Source organism: Callithrix jacchus, chromosome 12 (genome assembly GCF_049354715.1).
Source record: "Callithrix jacchus isolate 240 chromosome 12, calJac240_pri, whole genome shotgun sequence".
NCBI lineage: Eukaryota > Metazoa > Chordata > Mammalia > Primates > Cebidae > Callithrix > Callithrix jacchus.
The window spans coordinates 39,245,503-39,260,277 of NC_133513.1; the positions used below are offsets into that span (position 1 = coordinate 39,245,503).

The 14,775-nt window shown below is 37.4% G+C and overlaps 1 pseudogene across 1 annotated transcript in view; it reads right to left on the reverse strand.

Annotated features, from left to right (window-relative positions):
- Nucleotides 1-14,775, reverse strand: part of LOC128928089 (serine-rich coiled-coil domain-containing protein 2-like) — a 69,136-nt pseudogene that overhangs the window by 40,949 nt on the left and 13,412 nt on the right. The gene's annotated exons all lie outside the window — the stretch shown is intronic.

The following is a 14,775-nucleotide window of genomic DNA, read 5'->3' on the forward strand; positions in this document are numbered from 1 at the left end:
AGTAATTTTTTCAATTTGAGTAATAGTCTCTCCTTTAAAAATAAGAACATATGGAAAGCCATAGCCAGCACACTCAGGCAAGAAAATGAAATAAAGGGCATTCAGATTGGAAAAGAGGAAGTCAAACTATCTCTGTTTGCCAATGATATGATTATATATCTAGCAAATCCTACAGACTCCTTCAAAAGATTCCTAGATTTCATAAATACATTCAGTGAAGTCACAGGTTGCAAAATCAAAGTACACAAATCGGTAGCACACCAACAATGACTAAAAATCAAGAACTCAATCCCTTTGACCACAGCTGAAAAAAAAAAAAAAAAAACCTAGGAATACACTTAACCAAGGAAGTAAAAGATCTCTACAAGGAGAAGTGCAAAACACTTCTGAAAGAAATCACAGACCATGCAAACGAACGGAAATACATCCCACACTCATGCATTAGTGGAATCAATATCATGAAAATGACCATGCTGCCAAAAGCAGCCTACAGATTCAATGCAATTCATATCAAAATACCAACATCATTCTTCACAGAATTAGACAAAACAATCCTAAAATTCACATGGAGCCAAAAAACAATATAAACAGCCAAAGCAATCTTAAACAAAAAAACAAATCTGGAGCTATCACATTACTCGACTTCAAATTATACTACAAGGCTACTATAGTAACCAAAACAGCATGGTACTGGTATAAAAGTACATACATAGAGCAAAGAAACGGAGCAGAGAACCCAGAAATAAAACCAAATATAACCAACTGAACTTTGACAAACCAGACATAACAAAAATTGGGAAAAGAACACCTTATTCAATAAATGGTGCCAGGAAAACTGGATAGTCACATGTAGAATAATGAAATTGAATCTCTATCCCTTGCCATATACAAGATGAATTTAAGACTTAAATCTAAGGCATGAAACCATAAAAATGCTACAAAAAAACCTAGGGAAAACTCTTCTAAATATTAGTCTAGAAAGAGAATTTATGACTAAGACACCAAAAGAAAATGCAACAACAACAAAAAAAGGGACCTAATTAAACTAAAAAGCTTCTTCTCAGCAAAAAATAATCAGAGTAAACAGACAACCCCCAGAATGGAAGAAAATATTTGCAAACTATGCATCTGACAAAAGACTGATATCCAGAATCTATAAGAAACTTCAACTAATCTGCAAGGAAAAAATAAAATCATCCCATTAAAAAGTGAATAAATTACATCAATAAACATTTCTCAAAAGAAGGTATACAATGGCCAAGAAACATGAAAAAAATGCTCAACATCACTAATCATTAAGGACATGCAAATTAAAACCACAATGAGATATCACCTTATCCCAGCCAGAACGGCTATTACTAAAAAGTCCAAAAACAATAGATATTGGCATAGATGTGATGAAAAGGGAACATTTATATACTGCTGGTAGAAATATAAATCAGTAACACCTCTATGGGAAAAAGTATAGAGATTTCGAAAGAACTAAATCTACCATTTGATCCAGCAATCTCACTACTGGGTATCTACCCAAAGAAAAATTGTATTTAAAAAAACACCTGCATTGGCCGGGCGCGGTGGCTCAAGCCTGTAATCCCAGCACTTTGGGAGGCTGAGGCGGGTGGATCACGAGGTCAACAAATCGAGACCATCCTGGTCAACATGGTGAAACCCCGTTTCTACTAAAAATACAAAAAATTAGCTGGGCGTGGTGGCGCGTGCCTGTAATTCCAGCTATTCAGGAGGCTGAGGCAGAAGAATTGCCTGAACCCAGGAGGCGGAGGTTGCGGTGAGCCGAGATCGCGCCATTGCACTCCAGCCTGGGTAACAAGAGCGAAACTCCGTCTCAAAAAAAAAAAACACCTGCATTATGTATGTTTACTGCAGCAAAATTCAAAATTGCCAGATGTAGAACCAACCTAATAACCCATCAACTGATAGATAAGTGAATTAAGAAAATGTGGTGTGTATATGTGTGTGTGTGTGTATATATATATATATATATATATATATATATACATATATATATATGCATATACACTAAGGAATATTACTCAGCCATAAAAAAGAATGAAATAATGTCTTTTGAAGCAACATAGATGGAGATGGAGGCTATTATTCTAAGTAAAGTAATTCAGAAATGGAAAACCAAATACCACATGCTCTTACTTATAGTTGGGAGCTAAGCTATGTTATGCAAAGGCATACAGAGAGGTATAATGGACATTGGAGACTCAGAAGGGTGGATGGTGGGAGGGAGATGAGAGATTTTTAAAAAAACTACATAATGTAGTAAGGCATAATGTACACTATTTGGGTGGCAGGTGCACTGAAATCTAACCTCACCACTATAAAATTTATTCATGCAACCAAAAATCACCTGTTTCCTTAAAGTCTGTGAAATAAAAGTTAAAGACCATATATTTTTTTAAATGTATATAATTTTATAAAAGCTAGAAGACACTTGAAAACACTAATTACTAAAGCCATGGGAAGTATATAGGTAAATAATGTAACAGTACCAAAAAAATTCTTTTGGCATTAAGGGTTCAGTAATAAGCTGTCAATTTAGGCAACTATCTCAAAAGAATTTCCATCTAGTAACATAAATACACACTATAGTAAGTGCCAGCTTGATAATTATAAAAATTAAATAAAGTTGATTTGTCCACTAATCTCAATCTTACACAATTTATTTTATTTTTTGAGACAAGGTCTTGCTCTGTCACCCAGGTTGGAGTGCAGTGGTATGATCACGGCTCACTGCAGCCTCCACATCCCTGGCTCAAGTGATCTTCCCAGCTTAACCTCCCAGGTAACTGGGACTAAGGGCACACAGTATCACATCCAGCTAATATTTAAAACGTTTTTTGTAGAGACAGAGTTTAACTATATTATCTAGGCTTGTCTTGCACGCCTAACCTCAAGCGATTGTCCTGCCTTGGCCTCCCAAAGTGCTGGGATTAGAGGCGTGAGCCACCGTGCACAACTTGTATTTATTTTAAATATAACACAAAACTACAAAAACAAAAAGGTTCAATGCACACAAAAGAGCATAAACTAGAAACCACTAGTGCTGTCTATTTCAGTAACTTTTTAATAAATTATGACATATCATGTGATAAGATTATAAAGATGAGCTACAAATATAAAATGTTTGTCCTAATATTAATAAAAATATATGGTCACATATGCTCACTGTAATTATGTAAGAATTCTGTAAAAACACAAGGGAAAAATGGAAATTTAAAGATGCCCTAGGGTCACTGATGTTTTTAATGTAGTGTATAATATTGTCTTTAATTTTGTTTTGTTTTTTTTTAAGAGGCATGGTCTTGCTCTTTCACCCAGCTAGAATGAAGTGGTGCAATCACAGATCACTGCAGTCTCAAACTGCTGGGCACAAGTGATCTTCCTACCACAGCCTTCTGAGTAGTTAGGACTGACTACAGACACATGCCACCATGGCCAGCTAATTTATTTTTACTTTTTATAGAGGTGGGGACCTTGCTATATTGTCCAGGCTGGTCTCAGATTCCTGGGTTCAAGTAATCCTCCCACTTTGGCTTCTCAAAGCGTTGGGATTGCAGGCACAAGCCACTGCACTGAGCTAAATTAAAAAAAACTTTTTTTTTGTTGCTGTTGTTTAGATGGAGTCTCACTCTGTCGCCTAGGCAGAAGTGCAGTCGCATGACCTCAGCTAACTGCAACTTCCGTCTAGTGGGTTCAAGTGATTCTCCTGTCTCAGCCTCCTCAGTAGCTGGGATTACAGGTGACCACCACGCACCCTGCTAATTTTTAATATTTTTTAGTAAAGACAGGGTTTCACCATGTTGGCCAGGGTGGTCTTGAACTCCTGACCTCAGGTGATCCACCCACCTCAGCTTCACAGAGTGCTGACATTACAGGCATAAGCTACCATACCTGGCCAATTTTTTTTTTCTATTTCACTTCTTAAAACATTTTCTTTTTTATTGCATTTTAGGTTTTGGGGTACATGTCAAAAACAGCTGCATACATAACACACGGCAGTGTGGTTTGCTGCCTTCCTCCCCATCACCTATATCTGGCATTACTCCCCATGTTATCCCTCCCCAACTCCCCACCCACCGCTGTCCCTCCCCTATTTCCTCCCCAACTGACCCCAGTGTGTGATGGTCCCCTCCCTGCATCCATGTGTTCTCACTGTCCAACATCCACCTATGAGTAAGAACATGTGTTTGATTTTCTGTTCCTGTCAGTTTGCTGAGAAAGATGGTTTCCACGTTCATCCATGTCCCTACAAAGGACACAAACTCATCGTTTTTTTATGGCTGCATAGTATTCCATGGTGTATATGTGCCACATTTTCCATGTCCAGTCTATCATCAATGGGCATTTGGATTGGTTCCAAGTCTTTGCTATTGTAAACAGTGCCGCAATGAACATTCCTGTGCATGTGTCCTTATAATAGAACGATATATAATCCTTTGGATATATATCCACTAATGGAATTGTTGGGTCAAATGGAATTTCTATTTCTAGGTCCTTGAGGAATCGTCAGACTGTCTTCCACAAAAACTGAACTAATTTACACTCCCACCAACAGTGTAAAAGTGTTCCTATTTCTCCACATCCTCTCTAGCATCTGTTGTCTCCAGATTTTTTAATGATCGCCATTCTAACTGACATGAGATGGTATCCCAATGTAGTTTTGATTTCCATTTCTCTAAGGACCAGTGATGATGGGGATTTTTTCATATGTTTGTTGGCCTCATGTATGTCTTCTTTTGTAAGGTGTCTGTTCATATCCTTTGCTCACTTTTGAATGGGCTTGTTTTTTTTTTTTTGTAAATCTGTTTTAGTTCTTTGTAGATTCTGGATATTAGCCCTTTGTAAGATGGGTAGATTGCAAAAATTTTTTCCCATTCTGTTGGTTGCCGATTCAATATAATGACTGTTCAACCCTGGCCTAATAAGTAGAATTCCTATAATGCATAAGTGTTATTAATTATGTCAAAAGTAAATATTTAGAAAATCACACAAATGTTCAAATAAAGATAGTGGAGTGAAAAAGGACTAAAGAATGTCTTGTTACCCACTAATATGATATAAATGCATATACATATGTATATGTGATTTTTTTCCCACCAGAAACCCAACAGCTACATACAATAATACAAAAAGCTATTTAAGCTAAGAACCTATAAACTTTAAAAAGAAGTAGACAGAAAAAAAATCTGTATGATACAGTATGACTGGTAGCCTGATTACTGCCTGCAAGCAGCAGTGAGAAAGTAAGGTGAACTCAAAAACTTGAAAATTTTAAGAAATACCTCATTTGGATAGGAAAATTTGATTTGTCATGCCCTAGAGAAGTTGAGGAAAACATCTTGAGCACAGAGGCTTCAAAACCTAGGCAGAGGCATCACCAGGATCTGCCAACTTCTAAGGCCGTATACTGAGTTGAGGGAAAGATCTGAAGAACACAGAAACATATTACATCCTTAGTAGTATGAACTGAGACTGGTATAGGACATTTAACACAATCGAAGGAGATGGGAAAGTGTTTTTGCCCACAGAAGGGCAAAACCAAAGTCTTGACCTAGGTATCCAAATTAAGCCTGAGCAAGACAAAAAGAAATGGCCATACAACATATAAACAGTTTCTTGTAACACAGAGCAACCTAATAAGAACATGCATCTAATGAAAGAAAAGCCCAAAGATGAAAAGACAAAACAAATAAATTGAAAGGTTCTGGTTAAGGAAACCATTAAGAAGAAGAATGAATGGGGGGGGAGGGAACAAAAAAAAAAAACTAAAGACTTAGAGAAAAATCTCAAAATAACAAGAGTATTGAGAAGGCCAAAATGGTGGATCACTTGAGTCCAGGAGTACAAGACCAGTCTGGACAACTTGGCAAAACCTTAACACTACAAAAAAATACAAAAATTAGCCAGGCATGGTGGCACACACCTGTTGTCCCAGCTACTCAGGAGGCTAAAGTGGGAAGACAGATTGAGCGCACGAGGTCAAGGCTGCAATGAGCCATGATCACACCACTGCAGTGTTCCAGCCTGGGTAACACAGAGAGACCCTGTATCAAAAAAAGAAAACAAAGGAAGGATGGAAGGAAGGAAGAGAGGACAGAAGGAAAAAAGGAAGGAAACAAAAAGAAAGTTAAAAAAACATATTGCAGACCAAAAAAAAAAATGACAAAAAAATCAAAAGAATTAGAAAAAAAATCTAGGACAAAGGCTGAACAGAAAGATAATTAGTATCCCTCAAATAGAACAATTAATTAAATGGAAGAGAAAAGGCAGAAGAATATAATGGAAAATATCCCAAAAATGAAGGTGAAAAAAATCTATACAAGGAAAGAAAAAATATACCAAATCACAGATGGAAATAGATATCCTAGTTAATAAAATACCAATAAAGAAATAATTATCCAGAAATACAAGCAGACAAAAAAAATCAACTTTAAATTTTTTTTAACTTGGAATATACAAAGGAAGTCACTAGATATCCTCCCAAAGAAATGCTGGGGATTCTAGAAATAACTTAACCCTATAGGAATCACATTAATTTTACCTTTAAAATTTATTCTAAATTCACCATTTCCATTCCAGAATTTTAGTTCTTATGCTCATCATTATTTCCAAGGATTCCTACATTTATGTCAAGATTCCAACCTTACTTCTATTTAAACTCAAGAGTTATCTTCTTAAAGCACAGATCTGGATCACATCATTCTACTGATTAAAAAACATGTGTGAGACCAGGAACAACAAAATAAAACCCAAAACCCATTGTACAGGGAGGACGCTACTCTATTTGCTTCTACCTTACCTTTGTTATGTACTTAAGCCAAGATACATTATTTGTCATTCCCCAAAATCCATCCTACACTTTCTATCTTCTATGCCTTTGCTAAAGACCACTTTGAAGATTCTATTAGCCTCAAAGTCCAAAATCACCACATACACCAATGTTTTCCATAAAAATTAATCTTACATCATTCTCTATTCTCTTCACAGCAATAATATAGCAGAGTCTGTCTTCTAATTATGTGCCTGTCTATTTGACCCACAGGAATGTAAACCTGCTGAAAACATAAACTGAGTCCTATATACGATACTTTGAGGCCAGCTACAGGACTGCAAATTTAATAGATCCTCAACTTATAGGTAAATTAATAGTGTCTTAATGAACAATATAAGTAAGGAAAGACTAAAAAAGAACTTTGTTTTGTGAACCTATGATTGACTGGTAATAGCTCCCTTGAGCAGTATGTTGAAAACGAGTCTGAGGCCAGGCAAAGTGGCTCACACCTGTAATCCCAGCACTTTGGGAACCTGAGATGAGAGGATCACTGGACCTCAGGAGTTGAAGATCAGACTGAGCAACAAAGTGAGACCTCATCGTGTCACTGCACTCCAGCCTGGGTGACAGAGCAAGACTCCATCACAAAAACAAAAATAAAGAAAGAAAAATAAATTTAAAAATAAATTAACATTAAAATTTTTTAAAAAAAGATTCTGAGGTCAAATCTAGCTTCTGAAGTAGTCACATGATCAAGCAGCAATGTTTGCCAGGAGCAGAACAAGGGACCGTGGCAATATCCATGCCACACAATGGTCTTCTTCATTTTTGATAATGGTCTTTTCTACGAAACATACTCCCATACCCACAACCACTTTCAGTATAAACATAAGAAAACTGGTAGTGACATGACATATTAGGGTCATTTTGTAAATAAATAACTGACACATGTTAAAGATGAAAGAGCCCGAGAGTCAGAAAGGCTTTAATTAACATTTCCCTGCCTGTCACAAGTAAACCATGGAAAGAAAATTCTATCCTTTCCCTTCTCTGTATCTCTATTTTCCTGCCTAAGATGAGGGTAATGCATGTTATCTCCCAAGAGCATCCTAAGTCTTAACTTAAAGGCACAAGATGAGCTCAAAAAACAGATAAACTGTTACTAGTATTTGTGGCTGTACCACTTTGTGGAGGAAAGGAATAATGTTAGAACCTGAATGTGCTATTCTCTATTAAGAATATTTATTGATTTCCAAATGTACAAATAATTTCAACACAAATGCTATCAATCATCTTGAACTTTGGTCTTAAGATAAACTAGTCTGACAGCTCCACTATAAAGTTTACATTATGAATATTATCACTTCATTTGATGAGCTACCTACTATCTTCAAATGTTCATGAAACTTTCCCTTACATTTGCTTATACTTTTGAAGTAAAATAAACATTGTTGAGTCTGCCTCATTTTGGTAGCCATGCTGACTTTCATGCACTTTACCTAATTTGTAATCTGTTAGGTGTCTAAAAAATGCATTCATTAACAATTTGAAAAAACATGTTCCCTATATCATCTAATGATATAATCTTCTATGAGACACTTTAATACCATCTGTGACCTTTAATTTAATGGTGAACTAAGACTAATTATAGTACTTGGAAATGTCTGAGTCTTTTTAGTTTCTGGAAAAATAATTTTTTAAAAGTATAGTACATTGATAGTATTGGTATTTCATATTTTAAAAATTTTTTTCAGGCCAGGCATGGTGTCTCACACCTGTAATCCCAACACTCTGGGAGGCCGAGGCAGTCAGATCACCTGAGGTCAGGAGTTCGAGACCAGCATGGCCAATATGGTGAAACCTCATCTCTACTAAAAATACAAAAATTAGGCATGGTGGTACACACCTGTAATCCCAGCTACTCAGGAGGCTGAGGCACAAGAATCACTTGAACATGGGAGGCAGAGGTTGCAGTGAGCCGACATCACACCATTGCACTCTAGCCTGGGCAAAAGAGCAATACTCCACATCAAAAAAAAAAAAAGAAAACTACTAATAAATGCCTTTTTTAAAAACTGTAAATCACGTTTCTTGCTTTTAAAAAGAATCTACAACTTAATAAGGGAAAAGCAGAAGCAAATATTAAGCACTTACATGACAGGTACCATGCTTACCACTTCATCCTATTGTTCAATCTTCATAACATTTTAAGGTAGTAGATTTCATCCCATATTAAATAGCTAAAACCAAGATTCAGAGAGGCTAATACACTTGTCTAAAGTCACAAACTCATACACTGTCAAAGAGAATTCAGGTTCAAGTTTACCTGATTCCAGGGCCAATGAAAACTGCCTTCATGACAAAGGAATGAAATACAGTCAATGAGCCACATAATGATGTTAGTCAATGATAGACTACATTTACAACAATGATCCCATGAGATTACAGTGGAGCTGAAAAATTCCTATAACATAGTGACATGGTAGCCATTGTAACACTGTAATGCAATTACTTTATTTTTTACATATTTAGTGTATCCTGTGTGTACAGTGTTTATAAAGTCTACACTAGTGTGCAATGATGTCTTAGGCCTTCACATTCACTCACCACTCACTCACTGACTCACCCAGAGCAACTTTCAGTTCTGCAAACTCCATTCAAGTGCCCTATGCAAGTATACCATGTTTTCTCTTTTATATACTGTTTTATTGTAACTTTTCCACATTTAGATAAACAATTCTGTATCATCGTGTCACAAGTGCCTGTAGTATTCAGTACAGTAACATGCTGTATAGGTTTGCAGCCTATCAGCAAGAGAGTATACTATATAGCCTAGGTCTGTAGTAGGCTATACCATCTGGGTTTATGTAAGTATACTCTATGCTGTTCGCAGAACGACAATGGCCTAAGGAGGCATTTCTCAGAACAGATCCCGTTCATTAAGCAATGCATGCCTGTATTCTGAGAAGCTTACTGACAGCAAGGGACAAGAACGAAGGAAGGGACTGAATAGCTAGTGTCAGAGGAGAAGCATAAAGACTGCAAAGGGCCTAGATATTAATTACAGACATTTTACAGAACAGTAAAAGCCGTTACTTTTCACACTCCTATCATATCCATTACCTCATCATCTGAGGAACCACCCACTCACTTTTCTTTAGTTTTTCAAATAATTTTTTACAAGGTATAAATGGTCTGCACTTTAGGGATTTAAACAGACATAAATTTGTTACTAAGTACAAGAGCAATTAACTGAACAACAACACTGATGACTATACATGTATAAGCAGTTACTTCTGAAATCTGCTTTCACGTTCAGATAACTAGATCAGAATTTAAAGTTTTTTTAATTTTTTTAACCTTATGTTACTCAATTACTTCTTTCTTATTCCTTTTCACATTTTTCCTGGCTGTCATCTGTGGCATAAGTTGATTCAAAGCCTTGATGACAGCAACCAAATAAGCAAAATTGGTAACTTTAGCCAAAGTAAACGTTTAAAACAGTGCACTTACTTCCAGATTCTTCAAGGCTTTAAAAAGGACATGCCACGCTCAACACAAAGCCTCATTATTATATCAATTTGGCCTTTCTGTTCTCCAGCTATGACTTCATTTTCACTCACTTAAATGGAATTCAAAGTAACTTGTAAAAGTTAGGCTCAAAAGGAATTTGTGGTTTAACAACATTAAATAAGGTTATTATACAGATCCAATGTATATTACTTCCTGAAATTTCAATTTAAAAAACAAAAATACTAAGAAATAAAAAGAAACCAGAAGTTCCCCTGACTAAACAATAAAAATTTGTCACTCCAAATTTTACCAGTTGGCACAGGAACACAAACTCAAATACCTGTAGGGCATGCAAATGTCATTAATATGCAGAGGGGGTTAGGAAAAGATGACACATGCCAAACTACATGAATACTAAGCGATATACTGCCTTTTAAAATAGTAGAGAGGTATAACAATTAAGTACAGCATTTTACAAACACTGGGTCAAATCAGAGCAAGCAAACATTTAACATTTCAGTCTATATAAGATCTGCTTGAGCAAAGTTCTCTAAATTAAATTAAATTAAATGGGCATAAAGGACTGGGCTGTAGGAGCTCCAGCATCAGGGAGAAGAGTAACAGGAGTAATATTAACATAAATGGAAGACTACTAGGCCATAAATTCACTAATGGCACATACTGGGTTTGATTCGCTAGAACACATTACTCAACCCCAAGCTTGCTCAGTACATGACAAACAATAAATACCTAAACATGAAGCATTTTGTAAAGAACTACATACATTAGAATTATAGTTTCATAGGAAGATATTAGCGGTAGTTTTTACATAATAGAATATAACATGGCAATGAAGACCTAATTATTGCTATATGTAACAGTACAGATAAAACAGGATCCTTTAAACAGGATCCAGAGACTTGAGAGGAAACTGGTGTGGTTCCATTTATATGAAGGTCAGATTTCCATTTTCGGTGTAAAAAGCTGCAATTAATATCACTCTTACCTAAAAACCTGGAAAAGCCAGATAATCTTAAAAATCATAACCTTTCATAAGCCCATCAGAAAGCTGGTATTATAAGGCAGCCAAGTTGACCAAATTCCAAAGGGAGACAAGCCCCTCCAAAAAGAGATGGGACATTTACGGTTTCACTTTTGGCTGAGCATAAGAGACAGAAATGACCACAATAAGGAGAAGTAATAAGCTAACATTTTAATGTCGGCTTAAAAGCCAAATGTGGATTAGCACAACAGCAAGCTCTTCCACATGGACCTCAACTTAGTGTTCAAGAGAAAAATATGGGAAAGCCCCCTCTTAATGGCATACACATGCAGGAGGTGATCAAAGGCTGCACCAGGAAAACATAAAGCCTCTCACTTTCCTGCCTCCTCCTGTCCTCTGAAGCAAAAGCCTTATACTACTGGGGAAGAAGAAGCAAGACTTCTCACCCAAAAACAAAAGAAAAAGTCCACTGCATCTGGGGGAAACAGAATGGAATGTGAGATGTTCAGTTATTCATTTATGTGAGTGTAAGGTCACAAACTGATTAATTATAATAATATGTGTTAGAATAGAGCAGTGGTTCCACAGTGCTTGTGTGTATCAGAATCACCTGGAAGACTTCATTAAAACATGATCTCTGAACTCCACTCCCAGAGTTTCTGAACCAACGTATCTAAGGTAAAGCCTTAGAAATATGTATTTTTAACAAGTGTCCAGGTGATGTTGATTCTGCCAATCTGGAGTTCATATGTTGAAAATCCCGGGGATAGAGATTAACTCTGCAGGGGGTGGCTAACTGAAAAGGTGTTGACTGAGAAGTTGGCAACGTGATCTGGATGGTGTAAAATTCACCAAGACTGCATCATTTAAGATGTATGCATTTTACTGTATGTGAGTTATACCTCATTTATTAAAGTTTCCCTTAAATTACTTCATAACAATGTCATCTAATTGAAATATTCAGGAAATTGCCCTTTAAGGGATACAGAATAATTAGTCTGTGGTTTAAGCCCTATTCTAGGGTGGTCAACTCAAAACTATATTTTGTGTTTGGCATTCCTCCTGGCTATAACCAAAATGCATTTCCTGAATATGTGTTACATATAATACCCAGGACCAGGTGAGGACTTAACACTAAACGAGCTTTTCATAGTTGTGTACTCTACATGTTAGATCTAGCCCAAGGAAACAGCAAAGAGAATGAAGAGAGAAGAGATACCTCACCAAGACTTGACAACAAATGGAAAATGAAAGATAAGAGAAGTCTGGATTACTCCCAGCTTTATAATTTGGGCAGCTGAACGACTGGCAGTATCATTAAGTAAAATGGGAAAATGAGCTGAATAAATGAACAAGAGACAATAAAGACAGCTGGAAAATAAAAGGTATAAAAGAGAAACAGGGCCAGGCATGGTGGCTTACAGCCATAATGCCACCATTTTGGGAGGCCAAAGTGGGTGGGTCACTTATCAGGGAGACCAGCCTGGCCAACATGGTGAAACCCTGACTCTACTAAAAATACAGAAATAAGCTGAGTGTAGTGGCAGGGGCCTGTAATCCCAGCTACTTGGGAGGCTGAGGCAAGAGAATCGCTTGAGCCCAGGAGGAAGTTTGCAGTGAGTGGAGATTGCAACACTGCACTGGGCGACAGAATGAGACTCCACAACAAAAAAGGGAAGAAGGGAAAGAAAGGGAGGAGGGAGAGGGAGAGAGAAAGGGAGGGAAGGAGAGAGAAACAGGAGAGTGATGCTTTGGAAGACAGTGTCAAGAACATGGGCATGATGGTCTAAGGTTTACAGTGGGTTTAACAATTAGGAACTATGTCAACAGATAGTTTCAGTAATTAGAGGAAGCAAAAGTAAAATGCTGGGAAAGAATTAGTACAAAATCAAGGCAAATAAAGAATGTGTGAAATGTGCTTGGAATGGAATACAGAAGAGTTTTGCTGAATGAAAGGTTCATGTAGCAGAAGATAAGAAAAGTCTAAATCAAGGGCTTTGAATTCTAGATTTTATTTTTGGAGTTCATTCTGTGAACAGAAGGAAAGGCATGTAACTTTTTTTCCTTTTTAAGACAATTTTCTGATGACAGGGTTCAGGAGGAACTGGAATGACAAGAGTTAAAGTAGGACTAGCTACTAAAAGGTCTTACAATTACCTAGACATAGTAATAAGGACCTGAAAGAGATTGGCAGTAGCCAAAGTAAAAAATAAGAAATATTTGAAAGAGATATTCTTTATATTCCCAGGCTGCCTTTGACACTGTGATATGATAATGTATTACATATATATTTCGTCCCTGCCCTGGTTCAGGACACACAGCTCCTAAAACCCGGGGAATCTCCAAAGTGATGAGTGTCTTTTGTATGCTAATGAGGACTGACCACAGGATGGAAGCTGGTCATCAGAAAGACCAGATCATGAGTACAGGGTTGGGACTTTTCAGCCCCATTCCCCAACCTCCAGGGAGGGGAAGGGGACTGAAGGTTGAGTTCATCACCAATGGCCAGTTATGTAATCAATCATACCTATGTAATAAAGGCCTCCATAAAAGGCCAAAAGGACAGGGTTCAGAAAGCATATGGATTGCTGAATACGTGGAGATACCTGGAGAGTGGTACACCCAGAGAAGGCAGAGAATCTCCATGCCCCTTTTCATGCCTTACCCTTTTCATCTCTTCCATCTGGCTGTTCATCTATATTTTTTGGAATATGCTGTTTAATAAATAGGCAAACATAAGTCAAGTGTTTCCCTAAGTTCTATGAGCTGCTCTACCAAATTAATTGAACCCAAGAAGGGGGTCATGGGAACCCCAATTTATGGCCAGTCACAGGCACAGGTCATCATCTGGAGCATGCACCTGAAGCGGGTAGGGGCAGTCTTGTGTTATCCTTATCCTAAAGGATTTAACACTACAGGAAGACAGTGTCAAATTGGGCTTAAATTATAGGACATCCAGTTGATCTTCACTGGAGACTCTGGTGTCAGAATTGCTTAGTGTGTGGCAAAATAATCTCCAAACATTTAGTGTAAGTGGAGCTCTGTGACCAGGTGCTGTGGCTCACTCTTGTAATCACAGCACCTTCAGAGGTCGAAGTAGGAGGATCACTTTAAGCTAGGTGTTTGAGACCAGCCTATGCAAGATAGCAAGACTCTGCCTCTTTAAAAAAAAAGGAGTTACAAAGGCCAGGTGTGGTGGCTTATTCCTGTAATTCTAACACTTTGGGAGGCCAAGGTGGGAGGATCTTAGAGGCCAGGAGTTTGACACAAGTCTGGGCAACATGGCAAGACTTCATCTCTACATAAAAATGCTTTAAAAAAACTTAGCTGGGCATGGTGGCACACACTTGTGGACCCAGCTACTTGGGAGGGCACATCAATTAAGTCCAGGAGGTCAAGGCTATGGTGACCCATAATCAAACCACTGCACCCCAGCCTGGGTGACAGAATAAGACAC